Raw genomic sequence first — 18,590 nt, 5'->3', positions numbered from 1 at the left:
CAGGACTCGGACATAACACACAGGACTCGGACATAACACACAGGACTCGGACATAACACACAGGACTCGGACATAACACACAATAAGAACTTTCAGTCTCTCATAGTACACGCCTTTACTGGTATTATTTTTGGGGGGGTTCTTTTGTAAGACCTTCCACCCTCTTTAATCACAATAGTATTCTCCGACAGCATATCATTACCCGGCACAATGTCAATACTCAACTCAAGATCCAGAAACCTTGATGCTGAACACATATGAGAGAAGAACTACAATAAGACACAAAATAACGCTAATCCTTTGAAACGCTGGTCCTCAAGTATCGATCTGGAGCAGTGGGGCGTACCACCCAGTCCTCCCCTGGCTCTCTGTGGCCTCCTGGAATACTGGCTGGCAGGGGAACTGGGTAGAGGAGGGGACGCGGGTGGGACTCGGGGAATGACGGGTGGGACAGGGGGGTGGAACATGGGGAATGACTGGGGTGGGACAGGAGGGTGGGACAGGGGAGGAGGGACTACAATTCCTTCTGTTGTTAATGACACCGATACTGTAAACTTTCTATGGAAGTTGTAATAGTTCTTTTACTGAGCTTAATGTTATGTTACGAATTTTTCTGTTAGTAATGTACTTGGTATTACTACTTGATGCAAAATAGTACAAGATACTCACGATATTCTTTCCTGAAGTGCTGTGGTGTCCTTACTGTTCGTCACGATTTTGTTTATGGCATTATTTTCATTACTTTCCTTGTGTACTTCATACTGCTGCTGGTGGTGATGATGGTGGCTAGGATAACGTTCGTGTGGGTGACTTTATTACTGAGTGTGCTGGAAGTACTAATAACACTACCATACCTTTTGACTATACTCGTATCTGCATGACCACTAATACTACTGTAGGTAGGGCGATAAATGGCCCCATTATCGCCGTGCAGTTAATACGACAGGGGGCTGCTGCTGCTACTGCTCCAATTAAAAGTGATGGCGCTGTTATTACGCCACTATTATTAGACTGGGGATGATGACGTCGGCAGGTGCACCATGATGACGTCGGCAGGTGCACCATGATGACGTCGGCAGGTGCACCATTCCTCTTGTGTCATCCTGTCCCATCCCTCCTGATGCTATTCTGGAAGCTGGAGTTACCTGACATTTGCACACTTTCCTCACCAATTTAGGAATGCAGTGCTGACCCGTAAAGAAATACATTTAGAGTATTTATTAGCTTAGCTGGTAGGAGTGGTGGCACCCTTATTATAGTCATATAAGTGATGGTGATGGATAATTTATCACCTGATACTTAGCACTTAAATGAAACAACGTATAGGATATCTGCCACACCGAACTGGTTTTATAATGATCTGTGGTAATATATTGTATAGTAGGTAAGATACTAGTCCATGACCTCTCGTAGTGGAATTACCTTAGATTCCCCCACGCTAGCGATGGTGTTCTTGGATCCGCTGTTCCTCTCTGTCTGTACACACTGTCCTTAAAGCTGTTCCTGCTGTTCCTCCTGTTCCTCTGTTTATCTCTGGACAGTCGGGGGAGTTATTCTCTTGCGATTTTTTTTTTATTTGAAGTAATTCTATATTTCATTTTTTTTTATAATTATTTTACGATAGGTATCAATACACACGTTAGAATAAATAATGAGTCTTGTTTCCTTTTCATTAATGTTTTAAGCAAGAGTTTAGGGTGCGAGATACGGTATAATGAGTGATAGTGGGTGGCCAGGGATGTTGTAAGTGTGGCCAGGTAATATTGTAAGTGGCCAGGTAAAGTTGTAAATGTGGCCAGGTAATGTTGTAAATGTGGCCAGGTAATATTGTAAGTGGCCAGGTAATATTGTAAGTGGCCAGGTAAAATTGTAAATGTGGCCAGGTAATGTTGTAAATGTGGCCAGGTAATGTTGTAAATGTGGCCAGATTATGTTGTAAATGTGGCCAGGTAATGCTGTAAGTGTTAAATGTGTACTTGAGTGTATCAGGGTTTATTATGAGTGCATCAAGGTATATTGTGAGTCCGTGAAGGTTTATCGTAAGTGAATCAAGGTTTTGCTGTAAGTGTATCAAAGTTTAAGTGTATGAAGAACTATGATATACAACAATGTAAATACTAACACACTAATAGTCAAGACAGGAGGCAATAACAGCTCTATTCTACACAGGTGTGACGAGCGACCCTGTGACCACCCCAGCCAGCCACACAGGTGATATATACGGAGCATCACTTATACCTGTAAGTATCCACTACCTATACCTATAAGTCTATAATTCCTATTACTAGTACCTATAAGCCTCAAACTCCCACTATCTGTACCAAGAAACCTCAAATTGTATCGAACTCTTCACGAATTGCTTGAAAAAAAAAAAAAAAAAAACTTCACATTTTACGATTCATCAGCACAAAATACGCACCAAAATCTTTACGAATTAAGCTGTGTTATGTTGACTACACACCCGTATAGATACTTCAGGTCCGAGGTCATGTTATAGCACAGAAAGGGGAGGGTCACTAGCATCAACACACTAGGCCCTCTGTAACACACGAGACAAGCCATCCATTCATCTATATCCACTGTGGTCATGTAACTGTGTACACTATAATATGAAGGTCCGTGTTTGTCACTTGCCTGCTATGAGCGAGTCTCTCAACCCCTCCATAGTGCTGGTTGATGACAGGTGCCATAACGTTCTAACTTGGGTGGAATATATAACTGTCTTTCTGTACCTGTGTCCTTGGGGAATAAACACAATGAGACGAGTTTATTACACCTGAGAAAACACACTAACTACCCAGCTCACGTAAACTAAGATAAACTAAGGTAAGGGTTGGTGTTCTCCCTCACCCCTCCACTCTACCGCAGCAGGGAGGAACGATGGTGTATTATTCTGCCTCGCTCCACGTCATCAACTACACTAGGCTATACGCGTTGTCCCTTCCCTCCCGCGGCTACTTCTCTCTCTACCACAGCAGGAAGGAACACAATGTTTATGTCATTCTGCCTCACAACATACCGGCTACAATATATAATTTTATTTTTATCTATCTATTTGGGTCAGGCGGACTATATTTTGTTCTTTTAAGTAAATAACAATAACAGAATTTGAGAAGTTTGGTGTGTGTTGTATCAGTGTTAGGTAAAATATTATTGTGTCGTGGAGGTTCATGATGGCGTCTCTTGCACAAAGGTTGCCCAGGGAGGTGTGTGACGCAGGACAGAGACAGGGAGGTGTGTGACGCAGGACAGAGACAGGGAGATGTATGATGGAGGACGAGGACTGGGAGGTGTGTGACGCAGGGCGGGAACTGGGAAATATGTGACGCAGGGCGGACACAGGGAGTTGTGTGCCATATGCAGTTCCAGTTGTAGTAGTAGTAGTAGTAGTAGTAGCACTGATTATAATAGTAGTAGTAGTTGTAGTAGCACCTCTGGTGGGATGGGACCAAGTGCAAGTTGCTTCTACGCCAGACTCGCGGAGGTGACCTCCGAACAAAAGCAGCAGCCCAGAAGTTATGTTACAGCCTGGATGAGATGTCGACTGTCCTTCTCTCTCCTTAGGTCGGCTTTGCTCTGCCTCAGGAAAACGAGAGCATCGGCCCCAAAGCCGATAACAGTTGCAGATATTGACTTTGAGGCAACAGTCACTGAATGCCGCATAGATCTGCGGCTCAACTAACTCAACACAGCTAGGATAGCTACTTATGTATTAGGATATTTAATATTAAGGTAATAAAATGGTGGCGAAGATGTGGCTATTGGGGGAGGCTGGAGGCCTTTTTCAAATAGAAAAAAGTAGTAGTTGTAGTAGTAGTAGTAGTAGTAGTAGCACTTTATTTCGTCTAGATTTTCATCACACCCACAAAACTGGTCAGAAGACTTTTAATGATGATGTGATCTACAAATGCCGAAGAAGTTGGCAGCCTCTTCAGATGCAAAGACATTTTTTTTTTACTATCGTACTGCCTGAAGCTACCATAAAGATTACCTGACTATTAGGAGGTACAGTACATTCCCTATACAGGTACATACATCCCCGAAACCGTCATGATGAGTTACAGTACACCACAAGGTACAGTACACCACAAGGTACAGTACACCACAAGGTACAGTACACCACAAGGTACAGTACACCACAAGGTACAGCACACCACAAGGTACAGTACTCCACAAGGTACAGTACACCACAAGGTACAGCACACCACAAGGTACAGTACACCACAAGGTACAGTACTCCACAAGATACAGTACACCACAAGGTACAGCACACCACAAGGTACAGTACACCCACAAGGTACAGCACACCACAAGCACAGTACACCACAGTACACCACAAGGTACAGTACACCACAAGGTACACACACACACAAGGTACAGTACACCACAAGGTGCACACACCACAAGCAGTACAGTACACACATCACAAGGTACAGGTACACACACCAAGGTACAGTACACCACAAGGTACACACCACAAGGTACAGTACACCACACCACCACAAGGTACAGTACACCACAAGCACACCACACAGTACACCACAAGGTACAGTACACCACACACCCACAAGGTACAGGTACAGCAAGGTACACACACCACAAGGTACAGTACACCACAAGGTACAGTACACCACAAGGTACACCACAAGGTACACACACACCACAAGGTGTACACCACAAGTACACCACAAGGTACAGTACACCACAAGGTACAGTACCACAAGGTACAGCACACAAGTACAGTACACCACAGGTACAAGGTACAGCACACCACAAGGTGAGGTACAGTACACACACAGGTACCACAAGTACAGGTACAGAGGTACAGCAGCACACCACAAGGTACAGAAGGTACAGTACAGTACACCACTGAGGAGTAAGTACACACAAGGCAGTGCAAGGTACAGTACACCACAAGGGTGCAGTACACCACAGGTACACACAAGTACAGTACCACAAGGTGCAGCACACCACAAGGTGCAGGGGTACACCACACAGGTGCAGTACACCACAAGGAGCACACCACAAGGTGGGTGCAGTACAGGTACAGTACACCACAAGGTACAGCACACCACAAGTACAGTACACAAGGCAGTACACCACAAGCAGTACACCTGAGTACACCACAGGTACAGGTGCAGCACACACCAGTGGTACAGTGGCAGTACACCACAAGGTACAGCACACCACAAGGTACAGTACACACACAGTATACAGTACACCACAGGTACAGTACACACACACACCACAGTACAGTACACAGCACACCACAAGGTACAGCACACCACAAAGTACACCACAAGTACAGTACACCACAAGTACACCACAAGTGCAATTACACCACAAGGTACAGCACACCACAAGGTACAGTACACCACAAGGTACAGTACACAAGGTGTACAGCACACCACAAGTACACCAGTAGGTGCACCACACAGGGTGTACACCACAAGGTCACAGCACACCACAAGGTACAGCACGCACCACAAGGTACAGTACCACAAGGTCACACAAGTACAGTACACCACAAGGTACAGTACACCAAGGTGAGTACAAACACACCACAAGGTACAGTACACCACAAGGTACACACCTGTACACACCAGTGGGTACAGGTACAGCACACCACAAGGTACAGCACCACAAGGTACCACAAGGTACAGTACACCCTTGAGAGTACCTGCAGGTACAGTACACCCAGAATGCAGGTACCTGGGTACAGCAGTACACCACAAGGTCAGTACACCACAAACAGTACACCAGTACAGGGTAGGTACAGTACACCACAAGGTACAGCACACCACAAGGTACAGTACACAAGGTACAGCACACCACAGCACACCACAGGTACAGTACACCACTGAGGTACAGCACACCACAAGGTACGTACCACAAGTACAGCACACCACAAGAGTACAGTACACCAGGTACAGCACACACAGGGGTACACCACAGGTACACCACAAGGTACACACACCACAAGGTGTACAGTACACCAGAGTACAGTACACCAAGGTACAATTTTACAGCACAAGGTACAGCACACCACAAGGTACAGCCACACAAGGTACAGTACACCACAAGGTACAGTACACCACAAGGTACAGTACACCACAAGGTACAGTACACCACAAGGTACAGTACACCACAAGGTACAGCACACCACAAGGTACAGTACTCCACAAGGTACAGTACACCACAAGGTACAGCACACCACAAGGTACAGTACACCACAAGGTACAGTACTCCACAAGATACAGTACACCACAAGGTACAGCACACCACAAGGTACAGTACACCACATGTACAGCACACCACAAGGTACAGTACACTACAAGGTACAGCACACCACACAGTACACCACACACAGTACACCACAAGGTACAGCACACCACAAGGTACACACACAGTACACCACAGCACACCACAAGGCACAGTAATACAAAGACACCACAAGGTACAGGCACACCACAGGTACAGCACACCACAAGGTACAGTACACCACAAGGCACAGTACACCACAAGGTACAGTACACCACAAGGTACAGCACACCACAAGGTACAGCACACCACAAGGCACAGCAGCACACCACAAGGTACAGCACAACCAAGGCACAGTACACCACAAGGTACAACACACCACAAGGTACAGTACACCAGAAGGTACAGCACACCACAAGGTACAGTACTCCACAAGGTACAGCACACCACAAGGTACAGTACACCACAAGGTACAGTACACCACAAAGTACAGTACTCCACAAGGTACAGCACACCACAAGGTACAGTACACCACAAGGTACAGCACACCACAAGGTACAGTACACCACAAGGTACAGCACACCACAAGGTACAGTACACCAGAAGGTACAGTACACCACAAGGTACAGTACACCAGAAGGTACAGCACACCACAAGGTACAGTACACCAGAAGGTACAGTACACATGTCAACGGGGTGATGTTCAGTCAGCCAACAAGGTTAGCCATGACAAGTCATATACAAAATACAACGCTCAAGAGGCTACTGGAGTCTACCTGAGTCCCACTTCTGGTGCGCTGACGATATGTTCTTGGCAGTTCCAGGTAAACCAATTTGAAAATTTTCGTATTGCCTTCGTGTAAAAGTCAACAACAACTTTACAGAAAGAAAACGAAATCGAAAGGTGGATTATTCGCCCTATTGAACACCCTAAGAGGCGCTAAATTGGTTTCATTAAAGAATTTCTTCAAGACCTCGATAACATTTTTATCATCTCGAGATCTTTTTTCACCCGAATTCTCACCGCCGGAAGTGAGTGCCAATTAGTGACGAATTCTTCAACATAATAGAAACTGAAAATAGATACGGTATTCGTACTTCGACTTCTTAATATAGAGCGAGAAACATAAGTACCAGCACCAATGTCTACGTCAGGTTAATACAGTGACGTTTGTACAGACGATACAAATAACACAAGACTGGATCCTTTAAAAGGTAACACTTATGAAAGGTTCCAATGTTGTTTAGTGATACATTATTACAACATTGTTTCATCGGACTACACATTCAGTATATACAGTACATAAACATTCTTACAGATAACACTCACATGACACATACTTACATTTACATATTCACATGCACACGGACACATGGTTACACAGTTAATAATAAACCTTATACTGTACTACTGGTTTCCTTCCGTCTCTACAGCTGTTACTAGCTCCCCTCCCCTCCTCTCCCCTGACTCTTCTGTCATCTCCTCCCCTTCCACCTGAGGGCCACAGTTTCTCTGAAGTAGCAGTAGGTAAGTAATTGTTACTTTAAACTAAGTTATGTACTGAGAGGGGAGATTGAAAGGGTAAACATTAACCCTCGTCCTTGACCTACTAAAGCTTGAAGATCTAAAGGCACTCTCCCTGTGTCCTGCTTCAGAGTCTCTCAGTACCATCAGCTCCCCTACGTGAGAAGACCCTATCTAACATATACATTTCCATCACCAAATTGACGGAGAATTGAATTTCAAACTATCTTACCCACCTGTATTTTAGAGTGAAACTTCTCCTATGGCCAAGTGACCAATTACCATATATATGATCTTAAAATTGGCTTATCACTTTGAAGGTGGTTGAGGATTGTGAAGGCGACCAAGAGTTTATATGTGTGTAAAGTGATGATATTTTTCCTTACTTGTGATATTAGTAAACTGTGTCAGCTCCCTTATTCCTACTGTCTACCGTCCCTGTTCTACCCCTACTGTCCTACCGTCCCTGTTCTACCCCTACTGTTTACCGTCCCTGTTCTACCCCTATTATCCTACCCTCCCTGGCCTATCCCTACTGTCCCGGCAAAAGATTTAACATATCTACCCTCGGCTCTGTACTATCTATCCCCATCAACTATCTATCCCCATCAACTGAAGAATGTGTATATCTCTGTCTCTTGTATACATTAAGATATCTTCATGAACATATTCAAGTTTTTGTCACTAAGAAGAGATTTGTTTAAGTATACCAAGCCGCACCAAACTGTACACTCCAAAAACAATTATTATGGCATGTGTTCATAATATCATAGTATCATGTTTTCTATCACTCTATTGTAAAAGCGATTTAATAGGAGCGATAAAAGTGTATTGTTTTGATTTATTCTCAGTGTTTGAATAAAAAGTAAACAATGTACCTATACTAACCAAAAAAAAAACGTTAGTCAGTGATGGTGAACGTTAATTTACCCGGCAACTCATTTTTTCTGTATCGTGAATAAAAATAAAGTCGTTTTCTGATGGGATTTTTTTTTTTACTGAGGATTTAAATTTTTTTGGGAGAAATTTTATAATCATTGAACGTTACTAATTACCTTTCAGTGCACTAACGTTACCTCTGGTTTTAGTGTTGGTTATATTTAATGATGCGAGTAAATTACAATTTATTGTTTTGGTTTTTTGTTTGGCAGCTGTTGGTTTGCCTCTTGGTCAACAACAGCGAGGCTAACAATTTTACAAAGGATTTTTTTTTCGCCTGCAGTCCTCAATGTTTATGTGATTTCTGATACAATTTTCTCGTGTGATAACATAGTTATAAAAGTGATTGAAAGTGATGTTAACTTACATGCCATTTGTACCGTTATAATTATTATCTACAGAAAGGAACACCAGTTACAAAACTCGTCTTGTTGTGATGCACCGAGACTATTGACCTTAAGAGATGATATGCTGATAACCACATAAGAAACAAGAAAACATGAAGCTCCCAAGCGCTTTCGTGTAATTCACATCTTAAGGGGTGAGTACAGTCTGAGGAGTATGAAGTAAAGTGGCAAATGACTTTGCCATGGGTGAGGAGAGGAGAGAGAATCAGCAAGATTCCTGATACCTGATAAAGTATATAATAATTGAAATAGTTTTTAATGAGGGAGGGTTCTGTTACTCTTGTACCAGCTATCTTAAAATCTGAGAGGGTAGCCGTAGGTTGAGTGTTCCTGTTATGGATAGACTTTATGACATTCCAGGTTTCCAACTGTAGCCTGATGCTGACTGTAATTTATTTATATAATATCTACGTCTGACGATTTTAGATATTAAATTTTGTCATCACTTTCATTCCTATTCTGATTTTTTTTCTTGTTTATTACACATCCTAAAATATATTAATAATTTTGGAGTGCTCGAATTAAAGAAAAATATATATATTGAAAACTTTGTTATGTAGATGGGAGTTATTTCTATAAAGCAATATTGAGTAGTGTTAATAATTTGAGTGTGTTTGTGTACACGTAGTAGTAGTATTAGCTAATGGGTCAGAGAGGTGTTGTAATTTGTGTGAGATTCGATTAACAGGATGTGTGTGTGTGACAGGCGGGTGCAGCTACCCCGAGTGACAGCTTTAACTTGATTTGCATTATTTATATATCGAGTTGAGACCTTGGCGCCACCACTAACCCCCCTCCTCCCCCCCACACACCCACCTCCCTCTCCCCCCAGCTACGCCTTCACCACCCACCTTCCTAAGTCACACCGGGTCATGTTATGTTAGTGACCTTGTGAGTAGTGCTGGATCAACATGGTGGTGATAATCTAATAATAATAATAATAATAATAATAATAATAATAATAATAAACGGTTTATTAATAAGAGTTGCAGCCAGTGGCTGAAAATACACAAACTTACATGTGATTTAGACATAATGATATACGTTCAATACATTTACAGGGCTGTACAGTACATAAATCAGGAGTTGTTTATTATTTTAACAATAGATGGGATGGTGCTATTCTTATATCTATCGGTGCGGGCTCTTTTGGGCTGAATTTTGTTGTAGTGGCGGACTGCGCGAGGTGGGCGGGGGACTACCGGTGGCAGGAGGTGGCGATGACGAGGATTTATTTATTTATGTATATTTGTAAGATCATCTTTGGGGTGTTATCTTGCTTCACTCATATACATGGTGAGAAAATCCTCCACCCCCCAGCAGAGCGCTACACGCCTCTGCGAAACAAAGCGCGGCATACAACAACAACAAAGCCGCCGCTGTCCCTGCCCTGCAAAGGCTCGAGCAGAAGGAGGGAGTAGTAGTATTGGTAAGAGGAATGGCAGTGGAGCGGGCTTCAAGCGAGTAGGCTCGCGCTCTCTATAAATTACACTAGCCAGGTCTCTCTCCCTATTGGACATTATTACTCTCTCGGCGCACACGTCGCCACCCCCTAGTTTCCATCACAGCATATGCTGCGGCCTTTCAGTTCGGCATCTTACTGTCTCTGTCGGTGTCTTCTGTCAAAGGTGTGTTGTGCACCTGCATGATACACCCGTAGAAGCCTCGTCATTTACCTGTATTTTAATTTACTCTCTCTCTCTCTCTCTCTCTCTCTCTCTCTCTCTCTCTCTCTCTCTCTCTCTCTCTCTCTCTCTCTTTTATCAGCGTCGTCGAGGTAACATGAGTATACCTAACATACCCGAAGCCTTAAGTAATGATGGGAGATGTTAGATGATGCTGATAAGTGGTCTATATCTTGTCTCCTAGTCGACCATTAGGAGTGTGTTGGTTGGTTAAGTCATGAAGATGGGTGTGAAAGGCCTAGTGGTCATTCTGTCAAAGATATTGGTGATGGTTATGAGTGAATGACTGTATATGGTTGTCAGTAGCGTTTGATGGCTGTGTCTGGCCTTAGTTGTGTATGGTATGGCAGTAAGGTTCGAGGCTCGTACTGTTATCATTTTTTATCATCAAGGAACAAATTCTTCGTGTTCGATGCGTCACATGATGGAGTTATTTTTGCTGATAAAAATTTACTAATAATTCAGATACAGGTTCCAATATTGTTACTTCAATAGAATTATAATGTTACTTATAAGATATTTAAAACTTTACTCTTGTACTCCAGTTAATATCCCACGTTAGTAATCAGTCTACATGATTTTCCTACTGTTGTGACATCCTCGTGTTCAGCAGCGGCCGGGAAGCTCTCTGACAGCTATTGGTAGATGTATTTATTATCTATACATCAGTTGTCACTATTTCTAAAGACTCCTCAGCTTGTGTCCAGTGGCAGGGGCCGTGGCCAGGCACTGAGGGTCATCAGCGCCAAGGTGTGTAGGTCTGTGGGGAAAATTTAGGCTGGTGTGATTTTCAGTTGATCATAATTATGAGGATGTCTGACCTGGTGTTGTGTGGGCTGACTCCCAAAGGTGAGATTTTCCAAACAGTTTCGTAACTTTTCCATACCGTTCTTTTATTACTTTCCTTAATATTGTGTTCCTATACCGTGTGTTGTGTGTTTTTCGTAATAAATACTGTATACCAGTGTGTGTTATGTTATGTACACCAATACTTAACATCCTTCCCATCCCGCCTGTTACACCGACGCTGTGTTTAGTCTGTGTAGTGGAACAGTTTAATTGGCACACATTGTCCGCCGGAGGAAAAAGTGCCACGGCTGCCACTGGGAAAAAATGGAATGAGCGGGAATTAACATACAAATGTTTTGGGAATTTTTCACACGTGTCTAGTTAGTTGTCTTTTTTATTCTCGGTGAACACAGCATGTGGCTCATTACTGATGCAACCGTTTAACTCTTATACTGAATGTTCATCTACTTTGAACATTCATATTGCTTATTATGCTTATCAGTCTTTTAGTTATACACAGCCATTGTAATTCTATGTAAGCACTGCTTCAGATATCTGCAATTTTTAGTTCTTGAAAGTGGGTCCCATAGGCTTTGACTGCCCATTAGGGGCTGTATACTAAGCCTTCGATACACAAGATGGCACGGTACTCGACCGCCTTCACTCACCCAACTGTAAATGTAGGAACCATTTTTTTTAATTCGTAATAAATACTCAAAATATATGTAATCAATATGAAATCCAACTAATATTGTACCACTGAGACGCCAGAATTGTCAATAATTTCGAGTGATTCACAATACATGACCATAAATAAATACACTAAGCTTTATTCCTCATATATCAGGAACCTCGCTAAGCTGACATAAAGATATAAGCTTTATCTATAATGTTTTTCTCATAATTCAGTAGAGTTGAAAAAACGGGGGCGAGATACCAGTCATAATTATAGCTAAATAATAACAGTTTATTTAATAGTTTCAAAGACTGGTCATCAAGCTTTTCTGTTTCATTATTATTCCGCTGCCGTAGACTGGCCAGGGACTAACTACCCTATACTGTACCCGGCTTTACCTCAGGTTACGTGGCTCGTTGTGTAAGAGGGAGCTGGAGACTGAACTAACAGAGATAGTGTGTGTGTGTGCATAAGTTTTAACTCAGTGCAAACTCAAGATCTGTCTCTCTCTCTCTCTCTCTCTCTCTCTCTCTCTCTCTCTCTCTCTCTCTCTCCATTCGTCTGACACAAGAGGAACATAATACACACACACACACACACACACACTCACTATAACAACATCCTAACACATAAAATTCATTACAACAGGAATTTTAGCTCGGGGTTGAGGTACAGGTAGCAGGTATATGACAGTTCCTAATTAACACAGAAACTTATGACCTACCCACCTCAACAACACTCACCACCCCCCGAGGCCTCCACTCACCTGTACACATCCGCTACCTTGATGGATGTGGGCCTCACTGAATCCACCTACTGAGAATTACATCCCTGTTAACCCCTTAGGCCTATACTTAGTTTGGGGTTAGTGTTTTAGTGAGGTTGTTGGATGTGTGTATGGTGAGGTGGATGGTGAAGTGGATATATGATGGTGAGGTGGATGGTGAAGTGGATATATGATGGTGAGGTGGATGGTGAAGTGGATATATGATGGTGAGGTGGATGATGAAGTGGATATATGATGGTGAGGTGGATAGAGGATAATAACCCAAAATAAATTATCTTCAAAAACTAACGCAAAATTTTCCATAATATCAACGCATTACTAACCCCCCAAAAATGTCAACACACAGCGAAAATGCATTCTAAAGTACAGTACATTACAGACCATTACATAATATAAACACTATGAACTATCAATTAAAAAAAGTTACCCCTGTTACCGATTCGTGTGTTATGTTACATCGGGTATATTACAGAGAAAATAATTCGTAAATGGTTGTACTGTATATTATATGGTGTATGAAAATGTAAGAATAGACGGTAAAAATCCCTTTGGAAATGTAAACCCGATGTTTATATTTTTTCTAGACAGACAGACAGACAGACACACAGACAGACACACAGACAGACAGACAGACAAACGGACAGACAAGCAGACAGTCGTTAAAATGTCATACACGCTGAAATTGATGTTAGTATTTACGTAGATTGTGCAGGTATATAAATAATGTACATTGACAGTGTACAAACAGTGACACTACAGGTATATAAACAGTGACACTACAGGTATATAAACAGTGACACTACAGGTATACAGTGACACTACAGGTATACAAACAGTGACACTACAGGTATACAGTGACACTACAGGTATACAAACAGTGACACTACAGGTATACAAACAGTGACACTACAGGTATACAGTGACACTACAGGTATACAAACAGTGACACTACAGGTATACAAACAGTAACCACTAGACAACATTAGCACGTGACACCCCCTCCCCTCCCCTACACCACTACGGTTTACACCTGCATTAGTATACACATTACCTGTGCTAACCCACCTGTGTGCTCTCTTCAACCACCATCATAATACAGCTTTAGGTTACTCTCTCTCTCTCTCTCTCTCTCTCTCTCTCTCTCTCTCTCTCTCTCTCTCTCTCTCTCTCTCTCTCTATCTCTCTCTCTCTCTCTCTCAACTACCCTTGTTAATGCACGAGTGGCTTATGACGTCAACTCCTGAAGAACCTGCCTCTGACCTACTGACGAAGGACTACTGACGAAGGTTATGTAACAATATTTGGGATTTGGTTATGTGGATATAATACCGTGTGACCGTCTCCTAATTTGGGAATAAATAAATTAGCCTAAGAACTTGGCTTAGCTACGCATAGAGAGATCTAAGTAAAGGGTAAAATTGCTATCGAGTTTGATGTCTATACTGCAGGATATAATAGACTTAATTGAAATGTTCATATTATGTGTACAGTATTATTACTTCTTCTGATGGTCACTCGGTTGCTGCGGCCTTAACACCACAACACACCGCCTTGGTAGTTTGATATATACTAAAGATGTATTCATATATCGCATTTAATAACTAATAAACTTCTATGTATACTAAATTAAACAAACAATATACTGGACATACTCTGTAACCACTGGGGTGTGGGGAGTAATAAACACCCTTTGTAACACTCTTCTCTGTTATACTTATCTTGCTCCACCGCTCACAGGAGGAGTATGGGGTGCACAATACACTAGCACCTCAACACACACACACACACAGTGACTCGGAGTAAACACACCATCAGGTAGGTCCTCAGAGTTGCTATGTGAGGAGGTAACAGAAGACCATGAGAGTGTCTTGTATCCTCCATCCTTCTCTCTCACCCTTCCTCCTTACTTCTCTACCCCCCCCCTCTCCCTACTATCCCCTCTCCCCCCCCTCCCTACTATCCCCTCTCCTCCCCATCCCTACCCTCCTCAGCTCCTCTCCCACGCCGGGTCAACATGTGGGTGGAGGAGGTGGTGTCCAACAGGAGACAACAGCTCACAAGGACGTTCTTTTATGTTTCCTGTTACATGGCTGCCTGGTGCTGACTCTCTCTCTCTCTCTCTCTCTCTCTCTCTCTCTCTCTCTCTCTCTCTCTCTCTCTCTCTCTCTCTCTCTCTCTCATGAATATATCAACTCACGATGCAAACTGGCCAAAAATGTACTCAAAGTATGTGACTAAAGATCGGGAGTGCGTTTGGGCGTGTATGTTTGTTTGTGCTGTTTGTGTAGAGTTTTTTTTGTGTTTGTATTGGTGTTGTGTTCTGTGTGTGTATGTTTGTGATATGCTTGTGTGTTTGTGGGTGTTTGTGTTGTGCTTGTAGGTGTTTGTGTATGTCTGTATTATACTTGTGTGTGTATGTTTGTATTGGCGTTGTGTCTGTATGTTTATGTTGTGCTTGTATGTCAGAGAATATGTCGACATAAGTGTGTACTGTATTTGTTTGAGTTAGGTATGTGTGTGTGTTTGTGAGCGTTAGGTATGTGCGTTTTTTATGTAAGCATTAGGTATGTGTGTCTGAGTATTTGTTTTGTCTGAGTGAATGTATTTGTTTGTATGTGTTAACGCTTATGTGTATCTGAGTGAGTGCACATATGTGTGTGTATCTATATGTAGGAGCCACCATCAACACAATTACCTCGTCAGGAGAGTGTGAGATGTCCCCGTCGGTAGTATAGATGAGGGAGCGAGGGCCTCTGTTCTTAGCTGACTAAAGGAACAACGTCTTTGTGCCATTTCGAGAGGTTAAAGGTATACTGAATCATCTTCGTCCGAGACTTGGAGAGCTAAGAGGAGGAAATGGGATGATAAATATTGAAGCACTCTGGAATCCTGAACGGAGACAAAAACTCGAGCTCTGTGGGAGACAAGCTTTCGAGATTTCCCGTTGGCCCCAAAAAAGCTTCGAGATTTAATGGAAGAGTCTAGATGCAGTCATTCTCTCTCGGTCTGTGAGGAGTTCTCGGGTCACTGTAAAAGGGCACGCAAAGGTTAATGAAAATCTAAAATTAAACTCGTCGATCAGAAATGAAAAGCTTTATGAGACCAACAAAACAATGAGTTGAGAAGAAAACAATACTTCCCACCGGATCTGACTCAAGACAGAAAAGATATCGAGTGAAGATAAACGATGTCGGGTAACGTGAATTAAAATGATATTGTGACTTTTTTTTCCCCCGGACCAAAGTTCTTTTACAGACACATTTTCTCCGGATCCTTCACTATTAAATCAAAGAAAATAAAAACTTTTCGAAAAAAAATCTTAAAATGCTAACAAGGACACTTCCAAGACCTGCCCAATATTGTCTCCATGAATGTTGAGGACCAAGTGAATGATATATCTCACAGTTCACCATTAAGAAAGATCGGAGATACTGCAAATCGTCAAAAAGACTCGGAACAGCAAAGCTTCTGCCGAGATGAAATTCTCTCTGATGGAAGCGCATCTGACGCTTCATCATCTTTACAGCCTCCCTCAGGAGATCTGGAACACGGGAAAGATCTATCAGGACCTGAGAGATACTACCATGGGCAAAATATTCAAGAACGGAGTCGGGTCAGATTGTCGTCCGTTACTTGGAATATCCTGACCAAGGTACTTCTGTACCAACTCCTCCCAGTACACTGTTCTCATTTTAAGCCATACCTCCTACCTTGACCAACACTCCGTTAAGCATCGACATTTAAAATTCACATGAACTAATAAACATTGAACCGCATCTGTACGAGGTCAGAGACCAGACAGATCTTCCTTGTCAACTTGCAACACGTCCTTGAGTGAGTCTCTAACAACTATGACACATTGAATTTCAAAACAATGAAGGATCTTTATCATCCTTCTTGACATCAACTTGTTCCAGCTTTATTAATGTAAATTAATGTAGAAATATTAGAGAATGTTACTCACTTTGCTTATTCGTACAGCCGTCTCTCACAACAGACAACATGGGATCAGATTGACCAAAACTAAGTGTTGCCTGAAGACCCCTCAACTTACAGTATATTTCTTCAATAAAATAGGTCTGTCAGTCATGATGGTCGCCAGACTTGAGTGATCTATTGGACACTCCTCAGTTTAGTTAAGAGTTACAACCAAAGAAACGTCAGAAGACCTCCCCTCATGTGCTCAGCCAAACCCAAGACCACCAGCACCGAGGCCACGACAACCAGACAGTCTCCCCAAACAACTTGAGCTTCTCCCAGTTGTGAAGGTCAGTGAAGGAGCTCCACAGACCCAATAAGAGACAACTTCCAACAGATTTAACGCCAGAACGAGGTCCCGAAGCAGCAAACAATGAACATTTTGAATTACGAGTGTCAACGCCTTGCTCATGAAACGGACGAAGAGTAAAAGAGAAAGATACAATAATAACGAGCGTCAACATCTTCCTCCTCGCCTCCCTCGTCTGGGCTTGTATATTACCTCTGAGAGTCAGCCGAGCTCGGACTGCACTCCACCAAATAACTCATGGAGGGTCATAATACCTGACTCTGAGTGGTCGTCATGATGGTACAGTGTGTGTGTGTGTGTGTGTGTGTGTGTGTGTGTGTGTGTGTGTGTGTGTGTGCAATAATTATTATCTTTTTTCAGTAACATTTAACTCATCTCATCAAACTCGGTATAATACTGACGTTCCCCAGACAATTAATCTGTCAACAAACTGTCAGTGGATCTCTCTGCTGAAAAAAAAAAACATCAGGCGTTAACCAATTCAAATATTAAAATTGGTGTCCGGTTGTGAGGGTGTTAATGAACAAATTAACTTATACATGTGTAAATGTGTTAGGAGTGGGCATTAATATTTTCCATGTCCTGTCACCTTCCCATGTCCTGTCACCTTCCCATGTCCTGTCACCTTCCCATGTCCTGTCACCTTCCCATGTCTTGTCACCTTCCCATATCCTGTCACCTTCCCATGTCTTGTCACCTTCCCATATCCTGTCACCTTCCCATGTCCTGTTACCTTCCCATGTCCTGTCACCTTCCCATGTCCTCACTCTTTCCCCCTGTCACCTTCCCCATGTCCTGTCACCTTCCCCATGTCCTGTCACCTTCCCCATGTCCTGTCACTGTCACTTTCCCATGTCTTGTCACCTTCCCATGTCCTGTCACCTTCCCATGTCCTGTCCACCCCATGTCCTGTCACCTTCCCATGTTCTGTCACTCCTTCCCATGTCCTGTCACCTTCCCCATGTTCTGTCACCTTCCCATGTCCTGTCACCTTCCCATGTCCTGTCACCTTCCTATGTCCTGTCACCATCCCATGTCCTGTCACCTTCCCATGTCCCAGGTCACTTTCCCATGTCTTGTCACCTTCCCCATGTCCTGTCACCTCCCATGTCCTGCTTCCACCTCCCATGTCCTGTCACCTTCCATTCCCATGTCCTGTCACCTCCCATGTCCTGTCACCTTCCCATGTTCCTGTCACCTTCCTGTCACCTTCACCTTCCCATGTCCTGTCAC

General features: G+C 42.9%; 1 protein-coding gene across 1 annotated transcript in view; it reads left to right on the top strand.

Annotated features, from left to right (window-relative positions):
* Positions 1–18,590, top strand: part of LOC121862543 — a 119,831-nt gene that overhangs the window by 60,515 nt on the left and 40,726 nt on the right. Inside the window, exon 2 of the mRNA XM_042360844.1 lies at positions 2,170–2,240. The gene's annotated coding sequence lies outside the window, so the exon portion shown is untranslated. The remainder of the gene's footprint in view (positions 1–2,169; positions 2,241–18,590) is intronic.

This window comes from Homarus americanus, unplaced genomic scaffold, assembly GCF_018991925.1.
Source record: "Homarus americanus isolate GMGI-L3 unplaced genomic scaffold, GMGI_Hamer_2.0 scaffold31037, whole genome shotgun sequence".
Lineage (NCBI taxonomy): Eukaryota > Metazoa > Arthropoda > Malacostraca > Decapoda > Nephropidae > Homarus > Homarus americanus.
This window is presented reverse-complemented; position numbering and strand designations above follow the sequence as displayed.